Source organism: Haliotis cracherodii, unplaced genomic scaffold (assembly GCF_022045235.1).
Source record: "Haliotis cracherodii isolate W230 unplaced genomic scaffold, xgHalCrac1.p SCAF_20, whole genome shotgun sequence".
In the NCBI taxonomy this organism is placed as follows: Eukaryota; Metazoa; Mollusca; class Gastropoda; order Lepetellida; family Haliotidae; genus Haliotis; species Haliotis cracherodii.
In genome coordinates, this window is record NW_027266276.1 from 12,527,001 (window position 1) to 12,550,762 (window position 23,762).

General features: G+C 42.6%; 1 pseudogene; it reads right to left on the reverse strand.

The window, feature by feature from the left end:
* Positions 1-893: 893 nt before the first annotated feature.
* LOC139470109 (uncharacterized) lies at positions 894-11,372 on the reverse strand (annotated as a pseudogene).
* Between the last annotated feature and the right edge of the window lie 12,390 nt (positions 11,373-23,762).

A 23,762-nucleotide genomic window follows, 5' to 3' on the forward strand; every position in this document is an offset into this window, starting at 1 on the left:
CAGTCCAGTAAATACCCTCTGGAAACATTCATCTAAACGCAAAATCAGTTCAGTAAATACACTTTGGAATCATTTACCAGTACGTAACATCAGTGAAGTAAGTACACTTTGGAAACATTAAAACGCGACATCAGTCTGGCAAATGCACTTCACTGATCATTCACTCAGGCACAACTTCTGTACTCAGTGTCCACCACACTCTGTCGGCCTGAAGTCTCTCATTCACTCAGGCACAACTTCTGTACTCAGTGTCCACCACCCTCTGTTGGCCTGTAGTCTCTCATTCACTCAGGCACAACTTCTGTACTCAGTGTCCACCACCCTCTGTTGGCCTGAAGTCTCTCATTCACTCAGGCACAACTTCTGTACTCAGTGTCCACCACCCTCTGTTGGCCTGAAGTCTCTCATTCACTCAGGCACAACTTCTGTACTCAGTGTCCACCACACTCTGTCGGCCTGAAGTCTCTCATTCACTCAGGCACAACTTCTGTACTCAGTGTCCACCACCCTCTGTTGGCCTGAAGTCTCTCATTCACTCAGGCACAACTTCTGTACTCAGTGTCCACCACACTCTGTTGGCCTGAAGTCTCTCATTCACTCAGGCACAACTTCTGTACTCAGTGTCCACCACCCTCTGTTGGCCTGAAGTCTCTCATTCACTCAGGCACAACTTCTGTACTCAGTGTCCACCACCCTCTGTTGGCCTGAAGTCTCTCAAGTTGGAATGTCTGCTACCACACCAAGGGCTCCACTGTCGATACTGACTGACCCGTGTCAACTTTCCTTGAGAGACGGGTCTGCTGTCTCAACAATCCATGGCTATTGCAATAGAGAATGGAAAACTCCCTGTTTCTGCGTCCGTCAGTTTCATACTTAACCGATACTTTCATGCAGAATACTTTCTTTGCCCCTAGGAAACTAGGCACCCTATACCTCACAAAACGTAATTAAAGTTTTCCAAATCGATATTTTATATTGATGTCAGCATTTGATAGCATACTGAGCAGATTGAACATTATCTGATCATTGTTTCTTTTGTTGTTTGTTGATACCAATGCGCGCCTTTCAGGGACAATTCTGCAGTTTATCTGACAGCAGATGTTTCAGCCATGTTGTCTCCCGGACAGGCAAGATAAATTACTGTGGCTCCAGTTTAGACGGAATTGGGGCGAGTCTACGGTGGAGATAAACGGTTTCCAGATGAATCATATAGATTGTGGAGGCCTTGAGTTGAGGTGAATACATCACCTGTATTCATCGACGTTCCTTTGACATAATATATAGACGGGAAAGAAGATGTAATATGATGCCTTTGTTGCCTCCCTGATAGGCAAGATGAAGTAAACTATCACCACATGTATCAACCAGCAAAAGGTTCGCCCTCTTAGAAACCAGGAGGTCAAACACATTTTTGTGTCCTTGGAGTGCTGCAACCATTATGGGTGTCCATCCATACATTCCTCTTTTGTTGATGTTAGAATCTGACAGCAGATGTTGTACAATAGCCACGTTGCCTCCCCGACAGGCAAGATGAAGTAAACTAGCCCCACATGAATCAAACAGCGATAGGTTCGCCCCCTTTGATTCCAGGAGATCAAACACACTTTTGTGTCCACCTACAGCTGCAACCATTATCGGTGTCCATCCATCCATTTTTGTTTTGTTGATGTTAGAATCTGACAGGAGACGTTGTACAATAGTCATGTTGCCTCCCTGACAGGCAAGATGAAGTAAACTAGCACCAGATGGAGAAACAAGAGAGAGGTCCGCCCCCTTTGTTTCCAGGAAGTCAAACACTCTTTTTTGAGCAAGGAAGGCTGCAACCATTATCGGTGTCCATCCATGCATTCCCAATTGGTCGATGTTAGAATCTGACAGGAGATGTTGTACGATAGCCACGTTGCCTCCATGACAGGCAAGATGAAGTAGACGAGCACCAGATGCATCAATCAGCGACAGGTTCGCCCCCTTTGATTCCAGGAGATCAAACACACTTTTGTTTCCATTGGCAGCTGCAACCATTATCGGTGTCCATCCATCCATTCGTGTTTTGTTGATGTTAGAATCTGACAGAAGATGTTGTACCATTGACTTGTTGCCTCCCTGACAGGCAAGATGAAGTAAACTAGCACCAGATGAAGAAACAAGAGAGAGGTCCGCCCCCTTTGATTCCAGGAGATCTAACACTCTTTGGTGTCCTTTGGCAGCTGCAACCATTATTGGTGTCCATCGTTCCATTCCCAATTGGTTGATGTTAGAATCTGACAGCAGATGTTGTACGATAGCCATGTTGCCTCCCTGACAGGCAAGATGAAGTAAACTATCACCAGTTGTATCAAACAGCGATAAGTCCGCTCCCTTTGATTCTAGAATGTCGAACACTCTTTTGTGTCCAAAGAGAGCTGCAACCATTATCGGTGTCCATCCATTCATTTCTCTGTGGTTGATGTTAGAATCTGACAGCAGATGTTGTACAATAGCCATGTTGCCTCCCTGACAGGCATGATGAAGTAAACTAGCACCAGTTGTATCAAACAGCGATAGGTCTGCCTCCTTTGATTCCAGGAGATCAAACACACCTTTCTGTCCAGCGACAGCTGCAACCATTATCAGTGTCCATCCCTTCACTCCAGTTTTGTTGATGTCAAAGGATGGTATCAGATGTCTAACAATGGCAATGTTTCCTCCGTGACAAGCAAGGTGAATTAGGCTATTTCCGTACATGTCTTGAACACCAATATTTGAGAATGGTGTTAACAGCTTGAAGCACTCCTCTGATCCTTTCACGGCTGCAACCATTAGAGGGGTGTGGCCATTAATATCAATACTATCTATAACATGCTTGTTTACGGATACATTTAGCAGTGCCTGGAGTGTGTTTTCATGTCGTGATCTACATACCAAATGGAAGATGTTTTGCATCATCGAGTCACAAGTATTGGGATTCGCTCCTTCATTCAGCAGATACAACAGTGTTTCAGTACTTCCATTTTGTGCTGCTGACAACATGAGCCTGTTCAGTCTGTTAATCTGGTCATGCCCATCACTCCTGGAGAGAAGCCATTGCAGTAATGTCAGGTTGTTTGCTTGGGCACAACCTTCCATACCCTCTCTGATCTCGTCTTGTGTAAACACTTCTCCAGTTTGGTTCTCAACACTTGTAACCAAATATGGATTATGTACAAGAACAGCCCAATACAAAAAACATTTTCCTTTTTCTCTTTTATGAAACCAGGCATTACCTGTGGAATCATGTTTCGTCCCATCAAAGTGTAGTCTTTCAAGAAGTTGTTCAGAAAGTTTGTCTTGCTTCAGAATTGGATGTGTTACTGACTTAGAAAAATGTCCTTGCTTTAGGGAATGTGCAAGCCGTGTGGTAAGAAGATCATGATACTCTTCAGAGACGGAAATCAAGTGAAGATGTTCATCAACTTTGGTTTCTTGTACTGTTCCTTGTTGTACACGCTCGTACAGAAAGTCTTCACTACAATGCTTCAAAACAAAACTTGGATTGACATTATATAAGACACAGGCACAAGCATCATAGATTGAAGAATGAGCAAAGCCTACAGTGTCTCCTCTTGTGAAGTATGTACCTCGGAAACTTCTTGCTGCTTGGCACATCCCAGAGCGTGTAGCGGTAGGCATGATACCTATCACATGTTTGACTTTCGTATCCACGTCCTGGTCCTCATCCTCGCTTTCTAACGTTGTCAATTTTAATCTGTCTTCACACAATAACATCAGGACTAACACACCAGATCTATCATTCTTAGGAGTAATTATGTCAGTGAGTTCCTCCCTCAAATAAGACAAGGGTTCTTGGAATAGCTTTCTGACATTTCTTGAAAAAGAAGCAAGTTTACACATAAGGGGAAATCCAAATAGTTTTGAATCTGTTTCCAAATCATTGTATTCAGGTAAGTAAGCTTTGGAGCATTCATCTAGCATGCTCTGATGTCTCTCATATATTTCCTGTTTCTCTGCTGGAGAAAGACAGTTTACATCATGTAAAGTGATATTCATAATTGTTTGTTCCCCAAACAGTGAAATACACGCAGAGTGCAGTTGTGCAAGTCCATCATGAAAGTTGTATGACTTTGATGTGAAAATGACACGAATATCCTTTGTTGGACCTTTACTTTTGTCATCAGGACTGGATTTACCTCCATCTTGCCAAAATGACTGCATTTGTTCACGGGACTGTTTGCAGTGGTCTATATGGAGAATAAGATCGTTTAGAAATAATTTAATCACTAGAACATTGGTGGACAAACCAACAGTGCCAAACATGTCATCAATGATAAGAAATACTCTTGGTGTAGAACTTAGGCAGCTGTCCAAGTCAAACTTCTCAATGCTGTCCACAAACACGACCTGGTAGCCTCGGTTTCTATAAAGTAAACTCAACATCAGAGCCATCGTTGTCTTCCCTTCTCCAGAGGCACCGATGATAGTCACATGACCAAACTGCTTTACTTTTCGCTTCATCTTTCTGTAGATTTCCGTTTTAACAAATATTTTCTTTGCTTCTCTAAGGCGTAGTTCGAGAGTATCTATGGACAAACAAGATATTGTATATGCATATATAGGACATAAACTAATGAACGTTGATGAATATACTAAGATTTATCACATTGATTTGTAATTGGCCAATTGGTTAACGCAAAACATAAAGTAGAACAATTTATTATTAGTCATATTCTGGACAATTTATCAAATTTTTCATCCGTAACTTGAGAAAGACTTGACTAAGAATTCTTTAATGTTCTGATCACATAAATAAAAAACCCGTGCATCACAGCTCTACAAATGCTTAAACAAATATCTGCGTGTGTGTTTGTTGTTTAACGCAGCAATATTCCAGCAACATTATGCCCGGCCAATAAATGTCAATCCTGTGATTCATATTATTAGCAACGATCCACATATTTTACCTGGATTCCCACGTGCTCATTGTGGCTTTGGAGGTTTTACATTTAGATCATGGATATGAAAGTGTATTTGTAAAGAACTCTCCCCTGAGTTTTGAAGCAGTAGGTGTCATCAAAGCTAGGGCTAGATCTTGTACTTTTACTCACCTTCTCCGACAGTGCCCGGTACCATCTGCCCAGTGGAGATGTTGACGTACTTCGAGTTGGCAACAATGATGCCCCTGGCTGGACCACCTGGCAACAAATCAACGATGGTGTACAACAACCAACTCCATAGTTTGATATGAAATGGAAAAACTGTACCTTTCTTTATTGCATGTATACCTCAAATGGGACCATGGTAATAGGTGTATCTTTTGCTAGATAATCGATGCCATTGCACCCAAAGCAGTAAGATGCTATCCATGTAATGTTTGCTTATTGATCCAAGGAAATGCTTCAAAACTTCTGTTTTACATTTTTAATCAGTAACGCGAATCCACTGCTATATCTTTCATTCAATGTGCAAAGTGTGTTAGTGTTATATTGGAAATTAATGTTAAACAAAGAGGTATGAATATGTCCGTGCTATTTGTTAATCAGTATAAGAAGTGAATGTTTGATGCCAAGCCAGTAAAATGAAAGATTGACTCATAGAATAATAGCTCAGCATTAGTCTCATACAGTTTGCTGAAAGAAAGAGGGGCGATCGGGTAGCCTCGTGGTTAAAGCGTTCGCTCATCACGCTGAAGACCCGGGTTCGATTCCCGACATGGGTACAATGTGTGAAGCCCATTTCTGGTGTCCCCTGCCGTGATATTGCTGAAATATTGCTAAAAGCGGCATAAAACCATACTCACTCCCTAAAAGAAGGTGAGGTGAAATGGTGTTTAACGTCGCGTCCAAGATTATTGCACTTATATAGCGACGTGGATGTACGTGTGCGTGTGTGTGTGGCTGCTTGTACTTGTCCGATTGATGCCGATTTAAAGTGCTAGCTCACTGAGATACCATGCCGCAGTTGAACATGAATACCCCACTCAGACACAGTATACTGACTTCGAGTATACTTTAGCCCCTTAATGCCGAGCGCCAACAAGTACCATCTTTTAACGTCTTTTGGTATGACACGGCCGGGGATCGAACCCCGGACCTTCCGCTCTACCACTGGACCACGGAGGCGGTCTCACTCAAAGAAAGAGTTTAGACATTGGCACCATTTCATTCATGCCTCTCATTTGGCACAACTATCAAATACATGTAGTGATGAAACGAATGAATAGAATACCATCTTCCCAAGGCAAGAGAGTTAACTGACAATAAAAGTCGAGTTTCAACCCTTGCAGAACTAGGCTGGTATTATGGAGTTACATTTTGGCTGGACTAAGGAGTGTATGCACAGTCCAATCAAAATCGCGCACCGAAATTGAAATCCGGTTCGTAAACTGTCATGCAGATTTCGGTCGATTGCAGGATTTGCAAAGCATGTGCACCGCCAACTCGTTGTCAGCAGATATTTTCCTAATCTTCTCATGTTTATGATCAAGGTGCTAACGTGATTTGATGCATTTCGTATTGTAAGACCCGTTTTATCACAATATAGATCTTGATTATAGATCAGATCGCCCTGACCTGGCGCCACCATTTTTTGTGATGCAAACGCAAGTGATACGAGAGTTGGAATTTGATTGGTCCCTAGGAGAGGCTTAGAAAGGACATAACTGGTAATAGCCACTGGGAGCGCTACGATCGAGCCCAGTAATTCCAGCCTAGTTTGGCAAGTGTGGAAACTGGACTTTTAAGGTCAGTTAACTCTCTTGCCTCGGGAAGATGAGAGAATACCAGCCATAATAATCAAGAAAAAACACTCCCACGAAACACATTAAAGTCCTATAAACACAGACACGGGATGAAGAATGATTATGGACACATACCACGCCTTGGCCTGGAGACGAAAGATTGACTCCCTGATACAGCATTTGCCGTATGGTCTCCAGGGTCAAGTCCACCCTCAGTCGGTCTGGCAATGGCCGTGTTATCTCCAGGGTCAGGTCCATGCTCTGTCGATCTGGCAATGGCCATGTTGTCTCCAGGGTCCTCCTCTTCCTCGTCTGAACTCCCGATGGCTTTAAGGGCAACACAAGAACTGGCCATGTTCACGTGGTTGCCAAGGTCCTCTACTCGAGTTCTTTATGTCCTCATAGAATGGTAGGTGCCTCGATGTGGATGCCACTCAATTGTTCAACTGCAATGATATTTTACTACATTAACAAATTTACGAAACAGTCGTTCGTGTCTATGTGTTTCCTAGCCATGTGTTATGTTAAGCATGTTAATCCTATTTTTTCTTTCAATTATTTGTTATCAAAGAAAGTGATTGTCCAATGAAAAGTCAAAATTTAATGTCGCATTGGCTATATGTCAGTCATATACTGACTTCTACGTTACATTCAACGGGTTCATTCTGATTTGGTTATTGTGAGACAGAAATAAAACAGTCATTTAAAATTCAATAGAAAACTAAAAGACAATTTCAGCGGTATTCTACACGTTTTATGTGTGATTTTAAAATATTGAAGATGTGTCATCTCTGGCTATAAAAATTCAGTTTCCGACCCTAGCTGGAATAATGGAGTTTAATTTATGCTGGACTAATGAATATATGCATAGTACAGTCAAAATAGAGTAACAAAATCGACATCCGGTTTATAAACAACTTGGCGACTATGGTGCAGATTTCAGTCAATTGCAGGATTTGCAGAGCAGGTGTACCATCAAATGGGCTTTAACGGATATTTTCCCAGTCTTTTCATGTTTTGTTATCAAAGTGCTTAAGTGATATGATAAATTTAGCGAGGTAAGACCCGTTTTATTACGATTTGTTTGAAGCAAATGCAAGTTATATGAGAGGTGGAACCTGATTGGTCAATAAGAGGGATATAGAAGGGACATAGTTCATAATAACCACTGGTGACGCTACTATGGAGCCACAAAATTCATGCCTAGTTCGGAAAGGGGGAAACTGGACTTTCAAAGTCACTTAACTCCCTTGTCTAGGTGAGATGAGTCTAAATGGGTTCACATTTTTAAATAAGCATACAAACATACATACCTATCTGATAACACCGGATTCCTTCCAAATCAAGACTTTCGTATTGACTTTTGTGATTTAAACCTAGAGCTCTGTGTTTGACCATTGTTTTATTCACATATTTACGTGTGCACAAGTTTTCGACCTAAACTTGTAACCTCATGAAAACTCATGAAATTCATGCAATAATGATATCATGCAATATATAGAGAATCTCACACGAGTGTCTTTTCATATCAAATATATCAACGAGGACAAGGCACGAGGGTGAGATTTTATTTATCATCCAACATTATTCTTCCAACTTTTTCAGTTTGTAGACAGTAAATTAGCAGTGTCTTAAGTGTACAAAGTACTGCCATTATTGACGTCACAATGGTCTGTAAAGCATTGTGATATAATTTCACCCAAGCGATATCTCCTGTTTTGGATGATAAACCAGGTTTCACAAACACCTGGTATTGTCATAAACATTGTGACTGATTTCATGGGTTGGGTTGCTTTCCAAGGTTAGAAAAATATCAGTATCCTTTCTTGGGACATAAATATGACGAGTTATGTAAAACCAGCTCGGTCCACGAAACTGTTCTCACGACCTGTATGTATGATCATGTCAAGTGTATTATAAGTGGATACGTGCTTCAAGTTATAATACGACTAAAAAACCAGTAGGACTACTATTACGCCTTGTATAGTGTGCATGCATCGGTGGGCTAAGAAGATAAGGTTAGGTGTGGTTCGGAAACGTCTTTATGTATGGATATAAAAGAGTCCCAATAGAAACTCAAATTTGTTTTCATCTAACGTATGGTCACCAGATCGAGGTAGCGTCGCCTGGATCGTTCACTGAAGGTGTTATTGATGCTGTTTCATTTGAAAGCGTTGTTGTCACATTACAAAGAATTACAACATGCTTTTCAAAAGCGTCTGTCGTATGAATACATCGAAACATGCCACGCCGATAACAACCTATCCATGTCAACTTGATGTCTAGCGAAACAAAGAGGTTCGGACATGGCAATAAACACATTGCCTGCATGTCGTTGTCTATTGTACCATTTTCAAATAAATGAATACATTTCCAAATCAACGATCGCAGTGTCGGAATTGATACAGGGCTCAGTGTCTCAGTGAATTATTTACAGAATCACAGTTAATTACATGTTGGGAATTCTGGCTTGTGAAACCACCCCGAGTGGATCAGATTACTGCAACGCTCGCTGCACTCTACTGGCAGGTAGAGTCAGGTTAAGAATTTTATAATAAAGAAATCTTTGAGAACGTATTCTTACACATCCGTCAGATCTTAAAATGCATGTACGTGCATGTGTCATACATTCCCAGTCATTACTGAACGATATTCTTTATATAAATAAATATATATGGTCGTATGCATGGTCAGGTAATTTTGATGTAAATGTTTTTTACATACATTTGGCAGGAAAATGTGGCTGATGTTTCATAAGTACTGATTTTCGTTGAGGTGGAGATTTATTTTGTTTTCTGGTATGTGATGACCTTCTTTCAGAATGAGGTAAGCTTCACGAGTATTTTAAAAACCCATGAGTCTGTGTAGATGGTGTAATCCTGTTGTGCCCTTGATTATTTTAGAAGTTGTCAGTAGGTTTGCTTAAGCTATGCAGCACCTGCAATACATACATATTTATGGATCATGGCGGGTTTGAATTAGCGGACAAGGACGAAACAATTACATCGAAGTTACCTATTAGCCAGGGAGGAAGTGCCCACTACTACTATAAAGACTGGGAGTAGAACAGATGTCAAATTAGTAACCGAGGTAATGATATGTCTCATACAAGTAGAACTGTAACAGTTGTACTGGCACTATGCAAGTACTGAACTTTGGCGAATGCGTTCGGTCATATTTTTACATGTAGGCGTTTATATTTGGAATATTAGTTCCTGAAATGCATGACGTCGTTAGAAAGTCAGTATATGCATGCAATGGGGGTACGAGAACGACGTTTGCTATGATGAGTGGAGGATGAAACACGACAATCAAGAAGCGATGTGAACTTGAATAACAAAGAAAATAACATTTGAGAAGAAAACATGGGTCATTGTCAGATGGTTGGTTGGTTGGTTGTTTAACGCTACACTCAGCAATATTCCAGGTATATGACGGCGGTCTGTAAATAATCAAATCTGGACCAGACAATCCAGTGATTGATATCTTTAGCATCGATCCACGCAATTGGGATCAATGACATGCATCGAACAAGTCAGCGAGCCTGACCACCCGATGCCTATAGTCGCTTCTTGCGACAAGCATAGTCGCCTTTTACGGCAAGCATGGGTTTCTGAAGACCTATTCTACCCCGGATCTTCACGGGTCCATTGTCAGCTGGACAATACACATTCACATACATTGTATGGCATTATTGTTTGAGACAGAATATTACTTTCAGTCTGCAATTCAAGACATGCAATTCCTTTTTGAAGCATTCTTTCATGTAAATGAGAAATGAGTCATTTGCTTAAAACATGTATATATAAGTGATATATGTTTACAACGCAACAGTATAGTCTTAACTTGTATAAAAAAGGTTCAATTTCACAAAATATAACCCCTATGCACATAAATATGTGAGTGCATTCTTAAGGTCTCACATCACATTCACAACCTTTACATTAGACTCCCCATGAGCCATTTTCATCTTAACACGAACTGCGTAGATACATTATATGATGTTAACAAATACAGAGCATTCACGGGAAACATCAATGGACTGTTTGTGGTAGTGGTCAATGCACAGGGAAGTGGATCTCCTCATCAGGTGTTACACGCTAACGATAAAATATACTAGTAGTATTTGTTTTTGTCAATATGACAATCTTCCTTCAGATGGACACCGGATCACATGTTCATTTCCAGCATGGATAAATCTGGGAAACACTGCTCTTTCGTGCTGTGTTATATCAATTCCATATGAACATTGTGATAATGACTCCAGAAGTTTGCTTTTTCGTTTGAATATGATACTACACTGATCCGTTATGACTGGCACCCTGGTTTATCCATGAATGTCTAAGCTAACAAACTATTTTGTTCTTTTCTCTTCAGGCATTTCTCATACATCTAATGTGTTTAATCAGTACGAACACAAGAGATATGACTTCACCCAGATACGGCATCTGCCACAGTCCCCGATAATCGTACAATTTGGAGCAGCACAACCAGTTTAAAATAATGCATGCAGATTTTCTCAAATACAAGATTTTCTACTCATGATGAGATAAATTGAACATAAACTTAGACATAGCCTAAAATACTAAAATTTTCAACAATGCAAGAAAAGTCTTACCTTCCACTTACTGTCGTGTCTGGCTGGGCTATGAGATCAAGGTACAGACTGATCACCTGATGTAATTCATATCCCTCACGTGACCACCAACCAGGGTTGTTATGAATCGTTTATGACTGAACTCAATTTAACATACGGTTGTGTATTTTACAGGGTCTGGGTGCAGCACTCTACTGACTACAACATGCTTGTAAAAGATTTGATCTTGTTTCCATTGATAATTATTTACCGCCACCTTAAATGGGCCTTCTTATATAGAAGAACATGGACAAAAGTGTTGGTGGAGAATCGATCTGAACATTCGCCAGGGTACAGGGTTGAGCTCAGTGACATAAGTGTTATGTTTGTTGTGACTACCGATCCATTTCAATGCAGCTCTTCACAGCGCAGGATCATATTTGCATTTATTTCCGAAGTGTGGCCAGCTTATGACACAGTCAACCAAGTCACCGAGTCTGACAAGATTCATTTAGTCGCTGTGGACCTGTTCTTACTCGGAATCACCACGAGGACCGAGCTTAAAGTATCTATTTATCCGGAATTACACTAACTTCAAACATCCTATATGAATTAATATGTACACTCTCACGAGATGGAATAATGACGCAAAGTAATTCAATCTTAATAAAATATCTTCTTCTTAGAACGACAGGCTTCACCCATTTACAAATGTGGGGAGTCCACCATAGGCTTAAAAAAATTGCCAATGTGGGGAGTCCACCATAGGCTTAAAAAAATTGCCAATGTGGGGAGTCCACCATAGGCTTCAAAAAATTGCCAATGTGGGGAGTTCACCATAGGCTTCACACATTTACCTATGTGGGGAGTCAACCATAAGCTTCACATATTTACCAATGGGGGGAGTCCACCATAGGCTTCAAACATTTACCAATATGGGGAGTCCACCATAGGCTTCACACATTTACCAATGTGGGGAGTCAACCATAAGCTTCACATATTTACCAATGGGGGGAGTCCACCATAGGCTTCACACATTTACCAATGTGGGGAGTCCACCATAGGCTTCACACATTTACCAATATGGGGAGTCCACCGTAGGCTTCACACATTTACCAATGTGGGGAGTCCACCATAAGCTTCACACATTTACCAAGGTAGGGAGTCCACCATAGGCTTCACACATTTACCATGGCCAATGGGGGGAGTCCACCATAGGCTTCACACATTTACCAATGTGGGGAGTCAACCATAAGCTTCACACATTTACCAATGGGGGGAGTCCACCATAGGCTTCACACATTTACCAAGGGGGGGAGTCCACCGTAGGCTTGACACATTTACCAATGTAGGGAGTCCACCATAGGCTTCACACATTTACCAATGTGGGAAGTCCACCATAGGCTTCACACATTTACCAATGTGGGGAGTCCACCATAGGCTTCACACATTTACCAATGTAGGGAGTCCACCATAGGCTTCACACATTTACCAATGTGGGGAGTCCACCATAGGCTTCACACATTTACCAATGTGGGGAGTCCACCATAGGCTTCACACATTTACCAATGGGGGGAGTCCACCATAGGCTTCACACATTTACCAATGTGGGGAGTCCACCATAGGCTTGACACATTTACCAATGTGGGGAGTCCACCATAGGCTTCACACATTTACCAATGTGGGGAGTCCACCATAGGCTTCACACATTTACCAATGTGGGGAGTCCACCATAGGCTTCACACATTTACCAATGTGGGGAGTCCACCATAGGCTTCACACATTTACCAATGTGGGGAGTCAACCATAGGCTTCACACATTTACCAATGGGGGGAGTCCACCATAGGCTTCACACATTTACCAATGTGGGGAGTCAACCATAGGCTTCACACCGTAGGCATCACACATTTACCAATGTGGGGAGTCCACCATAGGCTTCACACATTTACCAATGTGGGGAGTCCACCATAGGCTTCACACATTTACCAATGTGGGGAGTCCACCGTAGGCTTGACACATTTACCAATGTGGGGAGTCCACCATAGGCTTCACACATTTACCAATGTGGGGAGTCCACAAAGGCTTTACACATTTACCAATGTGGGGAGTCCACAAAGGCTTTACACATTTACCAATGTGGGGAGTCCACCACAGGCTTCACACATTTACCAATGTGGGGAGTCATCCATAGGCTTTACACCGTAGGCTTTAGCAACTATGCTTGTCGTAGGAGGCGACCTGCGGGGTTGGGTGGTCGGGCTCGCTGACTTAATTGGTTGATGCATATCATTGGTGCTCATGATATCAATCACTGGACTGTCCGGTCCAGATTCAAATATTTACAGGCCGCCGTCAAATAGCTGGAATATTGCTGAGTTTTGCGTTAAACAACAAACAAACAAACATTTACCAATGTGGGGAGTCCACCATAAGCTTCACACACTAATGTGAAGATTGATTTCACCATAGCGTGAGGAGTAGTTTCACCGCAAGGTTACCTGCTGCTCCATATGAAATGATTAGCATGCACACCTTTATACTGTGGCATTCCAATAAATACCGTTATACTGTGATAAATATCACTGTACTGTTATACATACCATTTCACTGTTACCAACACAGTACACATTCCATTGTAATGTTACACATAGTATTGTAGTGTTACATAAGAATTGACTATCACTTTACGAAACTGCATGAACGTCGGACCTTGCGACGACGTTCATACAATGGTTGGCCCTCACTGTGCGAATGTTCACACTCCAATGACCTCACACAAAGTGAATGTCATTTCTGATATGTTTTCATACCACTACTTTGTGTCTGTGTCGTACACATTAACCTGAAGCACTCGTACATACGTTGTGTACATGTGTAAAAGTAGTGTTCTTCTCAACAGTTCTCCCACATACCTGTGAGTTAGTATTCATCTCGACAGTGCCCCGCATATCTGTGTGGCTGCGTAAACGTAGTATTCATCTCGACAATGCCCCGCATATCTGTGTGGTTGCGCAAACGTAGTGTTCATCTCGACAGTGCCCCGCATATCTGTGTGGCTGCGTAAACGTAGTGTTCATCTCGACAGTGCCCCGCATATTTGTGTGGCTGCGTAAACGTAGTGTTCATCTCGACAGTGCCACACATATCTGTGTGGCTGCGTAAACGTAGTGTTAATCTCGACAGTGCCACACATATCTGTGTGGCTGCGTAAACGTAGTATTCATCTCGACAGTGTCCCGCATATCTGTGTGGCTGCGTAAACGTAGTGTTCATCTCGACAGTGCCACACATACCTGCGTTGTTTAGCTTACCGCAGGTATGTGTGGCACTGTCGAGCTGAGATGTATGTTCATGTATGTCCACCTTTAGAATTCAGACGTCCGTTTCACAAAATTATCGTAGCGCTAAAGTGATCGCCACTCACATACTTTAACTTGGACTAACGTATGTTGTTGCGCTACAAAACGATCGCCTTGTGGAACGGGGCCTTGCACCTCAAAGTTGACAATCACATCACAATAGCCTGGCCTTTCTCTTTTATTTTTTTCTTTACTTTTACAGCTTGCATGCGCACAGACATGACGGACAGCGTTTACATCTCAACTCAGCCTCTACCCTCGGCTTGGCACCCTATTGGAGTTGAGATAAATCTAGAGACAAAGAGTCAGTTCAATCCAACACTGTTTAATGATGAACAACAACAACCTCAACCGAGATACATAGGAACATACGAATGAATGCGAAAGCGAAAGCGACCTACAACAATCGTAACAGTCACACATGTCTGCCTGATACTGTTGGTGGTGATGTTGTTGTTGCTTCTGCTGCTGCTGCTGTTGTTGGTGCTGTTGCTGCTGCTGTTGATGATGGTTTGCTTGTTTTTTTCTTCTGGGTCTTCTTTATCTTCTCTTTTCTTCGGTGCTACTTTCTTGGGTTCATCTGAGCAATCAGAATCTTGGGTTTTCGACCAATAAGGAGACAGCACCGACCAATCAGAAAACAGCACCCGAACCGACTTGTGTTTTCTCTCCCATGGAACAGGCCTGTTCCTATGGAAAAGAAACAGAAGGGTTGGGCCGGTTTGGCTTAGACCAGGCGCCGAAACGGACTAATCAAAACAGGGACCATTTCGATCCACTCCTCTCCTATAAAAAAGAGTGAAGCCACTCACCCCGGCACAGTCCTGGCACTGAATGAGATCAACCATGTCGTCTCGATACAACAGTCTGAAGTGCCAGACCAACAGTCAACAATGTCCGTGGATGAGTAAAGTCTATTCGTGGACAATAGTGGCCTACCCACCTGATGAATCGGAGACGATCTTGTCGCAGAGCCCGCACTAGAACAAGCCTGAGGCTATTACAGCATTACAACGAACTATACAACGCGGAATTGACATCCCCAACTGTTGGAGTGGACCGCATCATCATCTAGTATCGAGATCAAGGAAAGGCCGTTTTATCATTTAGTATCGAGATCAAGGAAAGTAATTTAAAACAGAGACGAGCCTTGTCCAGTTTCAGGTTTCCAACAGTTTCCAGTTGTCCAGTTTCAGACGTGCCGCCATCTTGGAGGCATGCGCACGCCCTCCCGGAAACGGACGTGACGCCATCTAGGATGCGCACGCATTATCCAGCATGCCCCTCTTCGTGCATCCAACATAAAGTACAGGACGTCAAAATGGCCGACACGATAAACGAAACAGATTTCCGTTAAGTTGTTAATGGCTATAACAGTGTCAGTCATCATTGATCTATTGGCCGATCATTGTAAGTTAATCATAAAGATGTGTCAAATAGATACTGAGTTGAATTCATAAAATGCTCTTGACTATCACTGTCAACCTAGACACTGATCATCGTTTTGTTCACTAGGATGGGTCGTAGCGAGGATATTCGTGAATGGGCAAGCAGCAAACTCTCTGACTTTAACCAATGTATGTTGAGACGCCGAGTTCAGGTTTAGAGGACTTAAATGATCAGACACAACGCTTCTGTCTGGATTCGTGATTGGGAATTCCCAGGAATGTGTAAGCAACCCGTCAGTGTTTACGTCATTTCTGGAATAGTTTCGTTAAAAACGTATGAACGTTATAATAGTGACCTCACCCAGATGAACACTACCAAACTAACTGTCGTTCATTTCCCGATGAACACCATTATGTCGCGTGATTAAGTTCTCAATCGAGCAGAGAGATATAGACCTACTTTAGGGGGATTTCTCAATGTAAAACAATATCGTCCATTAGGGACGATATCATCAAACGACAATTGCTTTTAGATTGTGCACATTGCACCGAAACTAACGTCATAAAGTAGGTTTACAAACTAATTTCGATCCTTTAATGACATATTTGTTGTCACAAACTGATGTTTGATTGACAAAGAATTCTCTGCTTACCAAAAGAAATCACGAAACTCCACACTGTCATAATATTGCATCGAGAAATCCAAACGCGACGCCGCAAGAGATATCCCTGTTTTTCGGCAACTCATCTAGCCTCGGTATGACTCAAACACACACCCAAGCTTCACAGAACGTTCATATTGACTTATTCATAATTCCAACTTGACTGGTTGTAAGTTCTATTTAAAATAAATCACATTCTATGAATTTGACAAAACCAAGGGACGTAACTCGCATTAGAATGTTTGGGAGGAGGACGTCAAGACAAAAACTATCTATCTTAATATATTAAACTAACAGGCAACAGAAACGCCGCCAAACAATTTTCTGGTCTGAAGCAAAAGAGACGAAATATTTAGTAACAGTTTATGTTTTGTAATAAAAAAAACAATTAATCAAAAACGGTACTTAAAAATAACAAGATCCAAAGCCATGTTAAAGTTCTGCAGACACGTTTATCATGCTGGGTGCAGTGTCCAGTATTCGATCACACCCGCAGAATCGACCTCGATCTCTTTTAAAGTCCCGTGCTACACACATGGCTCAGTATCGGATGTGACCCCTTCAAGCAACGATGCAGGCCTTAAAACGACGTCGAACTGAGTACACGAGTCTCCTGACATCATGATCCCACACCATTCTTCCTGCAGGGCAATTGCCAAGGCATCCCTCGTCAATGGCGGCTGTTGACGTTTCCGAATCACGCGTCCAAGTTGGCCCCAGAGGTGCTCTATGGGCGACAGGTCCGGTGATCTGGCTGGCCACTGTAATACGGTCACGTTGTTGGCGTTCAAAAAGTCGCTAGTGACTCGAGCTGTGTGAGGGGTGGCGTTGTCCTGGTGAAACAGCGTCCGTGGGTGCCATTGCAGGAAAGGAAGTACCACAGGCCGCAAAACCTCATCAATGTTGGTTGGTTGGTTGGTTGTTTAACGCCGCACTCAGCAATATTACAGCTATATGACGGCGGTCTGTAAATAATCGAGTCTGGACCAGACAATCCAGTGATTAATACCATGAGCATCGATCCACGTAATTGGGATCGATGACATGCATCAACCAAGTCAGCGAGCCTGACCACCCGATCCCGTTAGTCGCCTTTTACGACAAGCATAGTCGCCTTTTACGGCAAGCATGGGTTGCTGAAGATCTATTTTACCCCGGATCTTCACGGGTCCCTCATCAATGTAACGAAGTGCAGTAAGATGTCCGTCGATGATGACCAGATCTGTCTTCTGGTCCCCGCAGATGCCACCCCAGAGCTAGCACCTACTCTCGTCGTTGAAGAGCACTCTTCACCAATTTCTCTGCTGCCACTGCTGTACAGTCCTGAACCATCTCAGTATGTGACGTCTGTGTAGAAACGTTAACGTCATGCCCTTGAAAGGTCGATAGTCACGGAGGCCATATAGGCGGAGTCGTCTAGCAACGGTCCTTCTGCTGACGGGGGCACGGGTGGCCCAGTCGTCTAAGGCGCCGCGATTCGCTGTGCAGAGTTGCGTCCCTTGGGCACGCCAGAAACCAATGATTGTGGGTTCGAATCCCGGTTCGCCCCGATTATGTTTCTAGGTTTGTCAGCACCATACCCGTGTTCGTGGGTTTCACCGAACTGGTAAACGTCTAAGACCTGCAACACTTCGGGGTTTCCTCCCACATTAAGCTGACACGCAGCGATATATCTGGAATACTGTTAAAAGCGGCGTTAAACCAAACTCACTCACTCACTCCTTCTGCTGACTGGATGTCGCAGTTTAAAACCTGGACTTCAGGTGAAGCACCCGTAAATACCGGTCTTCCTGTGAAGTCGTGACCTTGGGTCTTCCACTTCTCGGCCTGTCTACAGTACTGCCAGTTTGCCTGTGACGTGTGTCAAGTCTGGCGATGGTGCGCTTGAAGCAGCCCATGATCCTGGCAACGTGTTCCAGCTTGTGGCCTTATGTGCCACGACAATGAACAGTTTTTTTAAATGCCTTTGTACAACGACAACATGTGACTATCGAGCTCCAAAATTTCATATTTGTATCTGTGATATTAAATTAAATATATCGACTTTATTAGGTGCAATACATTGACTAAAAATCTACCTGTGCGGTTCTTTTTGTGAAGAGTGTATGTTGAAAACTGACGACCATTATTTATTTGCTGGCGTTTCTTTTGTCCCTCAGTTTAGTTTGCATTAAATAATTAAACTTTTGTGTTTAAATGGATTGTTTTGTCATTATGTAACTTTCAATATTAGTATTCACTAACCATGAAGATCTTCGCGCATCATGGAATTTGATCACAAGATGCTCTGTCTTCATTAGCTGATGAACGTCAACAAATTAAACGTCCATCCTTAAATGTTTTTAACACAGGTGCTGTGGCAACACAAACTATTTTAAACTATTTACTGTTACCTACACATACCATTGCACAGTTATAAATTCCATTAACATACCACTGTAGTGTTATACATACAACTGTAGTATTATACATACCAATGTGATGTTATACATACCATTGTAGTGTTATACATACCACTGTAGTGTTATACATACTATTGTGATGTTATACATACCATTGTAGTGTTATACATAACACTGTAGTGTTATACATACCATTGTGATGTTATACATACCATTGTAGTGTTATACATGCCACTGTAGTGTTATACATACCATTGTGATGTTATACATACCATTGTAGTATGATACATACCATTGTAGTGTTCTACATAACACTGTAGTATTATACATACCATTGTGATGTTATACATACCATTGTGATGTTATACATACCATTGTAGTGTTATACATGCCTTTGCGATGTTATAATACCATTGTAGTGTTATACAAACCACTGTAGTGTTATACATACCATTGTAGTGTTCTACATAACACTGTAGTATTATACATACCATTGTGATGTTATACATACCATTGTGATGTTATACATACCATTGTAGTGTGATACATACCATTGTGGTGTTATATATACCATTGCAGTGTTATACATACCACTGTAGTGTTATACATACCACTGCACATCGAATCGTGGCGCCGTAAACGGCTGAGCCGGCCGTGTCGTCTTTCTTTCAGTAGGTGAGTTAGTGAGTTTGGTTTTACGCAGCTTTTAGCAATATTCTAGCACTATCACGGTGGAGGACAAAGAAATGGCCTTCACACATTGTACGGGTATCGAACCCGGGTCTGCGGCATGGCGAGCGAACGCTTTAACCACTAGGCTACCCGACCGCCCCTCCTCTTATCTGCCAATATGACAGACACACTCCCACTGAGGGAGAATTACAAGGAAAAACTGTGGTGAGTATAAATTGTGTTTACGAATAGAATCATCAACAAGAAACCCAGTGAAATGGTTTAACGCCATTTTAAACAGTATGCGAGTTATACCACGGCGTTTTGACTTAACAGGGAAGAAGGCCAAACGTCATAGATGTTTACGCCAATCAACGGGGAATCTGGAATTCGAACCCATGGTCTGTGGAACCTTCTCCTGCACTTAACTACCCGTACCTTAACCTTGTCAACACTACGTTTCCTCGTATCACTAATGAGTTGCCTACTAATTGCATGGCGTAGACAAAAGGCTAATCCCAGTGGTGCAGAGGCCAGGTGCTTCTCAACAACATCCAGCACTACACAAAAGCGTTACTCCTCCATGACACATGGAACATCTGCATTCCACAGGTGCTCACTGGAATACAGGTTAAGCATATCAGACAGTACACAACTTTTCAAACGATGCATATGATAAAATGAGTGCACATGGAGTTTATCAAGTTTTATTGACGACATGAACGTGGCCGTGTCTCGATATAGTCAGAGAGCTTACATCTTCTGTGATACTACAAAATAATCTGCCTCCACCCCTTCATTCACAGGATCGTGGTCGAGTGGATAGAGCGTATGTCCGGGTAGCGGGACGTCGGTGGTTTGATCCCCTGGCCGCGTCACACCAAAAGACATTAATAGATGGTACTTGTTGTTACCCTGCCTTGGTCTCCGCATTAAGGGGCTGGTCGGCTCTGAGTCAGTATACTGTGTCTGAGTGGTGTATTCATGGTACACTGTTGCGTGGTATCTCAGTGGGCTAGCACTGTAAATTAGTCAGGACTAGTACAAGCAGCCACCCACACACGTCGATACATAAATGCATAAATCTTGAAAAAGACGCTAAACCCCATTTCAAGAGATAAAACCTTTATTTACAAATACAAGGATATGGACAATGAAAAGAATAAAATGGTTTTTTTTATAAATACATGTCTGAACAAAGATTATTTCTTACAAATACTACATGCTAGTTAGCTAATTATATACATTCAATGCAACAAAAAGGACAAAACAAACATTAAACGACTTGTCTGGTTTTGGGGTTCCTTTTCCGGAGTCAAAGGGGCACGGGTGGCCCAGTCGTCTAAGGCGCCGCGATTCGCTGTGCTGAGTTGCGTCCCTTGCGCACGCCAGAAACAAATGATTGTGGGTTCGAATCCCGGTTCGTCCTAATTATGTTTCTAGGTTTGTCAGCACCATACCCGTGCTCGTGGGTTTCACCCAAGTGGTAAACTTCTGAGACCTGCATCACTTGCATATAAATATGGAGTTTAAGATGACAGGTGGAAATAAATGTATCATACAAACATTCAATAAACAAGTAGGCAAGGTGCGTTGTCCTATTAAGGGACCCCCCCCCCCCCCCCCTTTTTATTTCGAAGAAAATCTTTATTTCTGTATAAATTACCGCAAAAGAAAATAAATAGATCTCAATTGTGCACACACACACACACACACACACACACACACACACACACACACACACACACACACACACAAACACACACTTTTAAAAAAAGCTGTATCCGCCCATGGTGTATATATGCTCAAACTGCCCTTGGATAACAGAGTTTGTAGTTTGCTCACAACAAGCAGATTTGAATGATTAAAAAAGTTTGTGGCAATAGGTCCACCGCGCGTACTGGCCGTACTGCACCTGTGGCGATTAGGTGCCAGTTTGTCATTAATCCGTTGGCCGATCATTCAAAGGTGATTTGAAAGATACTGATTTAAATTCATTGGTTGCGGTAGAAGATTGAGGTCTGCCATTGTCATGGCCTGCCTGTCAGCCTGGGACAAATCTCTCGCCAATGGAAAAGTCGTACAGCGTGTAAACTTCACTTCAAAATAAATATCATACAATTGACCCATCATATAACCCCGTGATAACTGCTAATGAACAAGCCTAGTTAGGAGAATGCCGGCTAAAATCTATCGAAATATAATGCCGTATAAAATCAACAACAACAAACAATTTGTTATACACTCTTCAAATGAAGTAGATAAAAAATATAGATATAAATATCAATTATAAGAACAAGGATAGGTGTTGACGACAAACATCCTATGCAAGAACAGTTACGCCCGTAAAACATAACTCCAAACCACATCCTCTAGTTCGCACGTGTCCCACGCTGTAGCATCACGCACGTGCGAAGGGTGTCTTTCCTGATTTTGACACTATCAAATAAGGTCGATTAACCTCTGTAGATCATGATTTCTGTTAATCTAATTGATTCTGATGACCACACCGTTGGGTGAGTGAGTGAGTGAGTTGGATATAACGCCGCTTTTAACAGTATTCCAGTTATATCACGGCGTGTCAGCTTCATGTGGGAGGAAAGCCCGAAGTGGTGCTGGTCTCAGACGTTTACCACTTCGGCGAAATCCACGAGCACGGGTATGGTGCTGAAAAACCTAGAAACATAATGGGGGCGAACCGGGATTCGAACCAACAATCATACGTTTCTGGCGTGCCAAAGGAATGCGCCGCCTTATACGACTGGGCCACCTGTGCCCCCATACCGTTGGGATTTACTTGATTTTTATTCATTGTTTGTGTAAGTGATGCTGCGTGGCAACGCGCGGGGCGTCTACGGGCTATCGGAATACTGGAAACTCGTAGATGTAAGCGTTCAGTGGCTAAAACATTCAATGTTTCAGAGTCTGTGATAAGCAGACAATGGAATAGGTACCAGCAAGCCCACAATGTTGACGATCGACCGATTTCAGGGCGTCCCAGGTCAACGACAAGAGTACAGGATTGATTGATCCGAAACCAGGCTCTTCGAAAGCGAGCTCAAACGGCGAATGAAATTGCTACAAACTTTCATCAGGCTACCGGAGTACGAGTTACGGGACACGCAGCTCATGTTCGTCGACCACGACGTCTTGGCCGTGCCGTGCCGCCCCTTACAAATCGTCATGTTGCCGACAAACGTTGACACCTGTTATCGTCGCTAGGCTTGTGTCATGTCGTCAGGCGAGTCCCAGTTCACTTTGTATTTCATTCATGGCGACGTGTAAAATGAACGTCACGCCAATGTCAACCTGAGACCTCATGACAGATTTTGGCGGTGGATAGGTTATGTTGTGTGTGGCATCACGATGACCCTCTTCCCGAGGCAAGAGAGTTAACTGACTTTAAAAGTCCAGTTTCCCCCCTTGCCGAACTAGGCTGGAATTCCTGGGCTCGATCGTAGCGCCACTAGTGGCTGTTACGAGTAATGTCCTTTCTATGCCTCTCCTATGGACCAATGAGATTCAACCTCTCGTATCACTTGCTTTTGCTTCAAACAAAACGGTGGCGCCCAGTCAAGACGATCTGATCGATAATCAAGATCTATATTGTGATAAAACGAGTCTTACATCGCAAAGTGCATCAAATCACGTAGCACCTTGATTAAAAACATGAAAAGATTTAGAAAATATCTGTTGACAACGAGTTAGCAGTGCACATGCTTTGCAAATCCTGCAGTCGACCGAAATCTGCATGACACTTTACGAACCAGATCTCGATTTCGGTGCGCGATTTTGATTGGACTATGCATAGACTCGTTAGTCCAGCCAAAATGTAACTCCATAATACCAGCCTAGTTTGGCAAGGGTGGCAACTGGACTTTTATAGTCAGTTAACTCACTTGCCTCGGGAAGATGCACTATGACTGACCGATCCCCACGCCATATTATGCAAGTAGGTCACTGGAAGTACTATCAGGACAACATACTGGC